Raw genomic sequence first — 440 nt, 5'->3', positions numbered from 1 at the left:
TCGTTGTCCTTGACCGGGAGAAACAAGTAGGTGGTCTTTGGGTTTACACACCTAAAGTTGAGTCCGACCCACTTGGTCTTGACCCGACCCGACCTATAGTCCACTCTAGTGTCTACGAGTCTCTCCGGACCAATCTCCCAAGAGAATGTATGGGTTACCAGGACTATCCGTTCGTGCCACGTAACGATGATCCGTCAAGAGACTCAAGAAGGTATCCGAGTCACAGGGAAGTTCTTGCGTACCTTCAAGACTTTGCTACTGAGTTTAACATAGAGGAGATGATCCGGTTCGAGACTGAAGTGGTTCGGGTTGAACCGGTTAACGGGAAATGGAGGGTCCAGTCTAAAACCGCCGGCGGTTTATCCAACGATGAGATCTTTGACGCTGTTGTGGTGTGTTGTGGACATTTTACAGAACCGAACATAGCTCAAATTCCTGGT

General features: G+C 49.1%; 1 protein-coding gene across 4 annotated transcripts in view; it reads left to right on the top strand.

Moving 5' to 3' along the window:
• The window catches only part of LOC17896087 (flavin-containing monooxygenase FMO GS-OX4), an 11,280-nt gene that overhangs the window by 2,170 nt on the left and 8,670 nt on the right, over positions 1-440 (top strand). The gene's annotated exons all lie outside the window — the stretch shown is intronic.

This window comes from Capsella rubella, unplaced genomic scaffold, assembly GCF_000375325.1.
Source record: "Capsella rubella cultivar Monte Gargano unplaced genomic scaffold, Caprub1_0 scaffold_2, whole genome shotgun sequence".
NCBI classification, from domain to species: Eukaryota; Viridiplantae; Streptophyta; class Magnoliopsida; order Brassicales; family Brassicaceae; genus Capsella; species Capsella rubella.
This window is presented reverse-complemented; position numbering and strand designations above follow the sequence as displayed.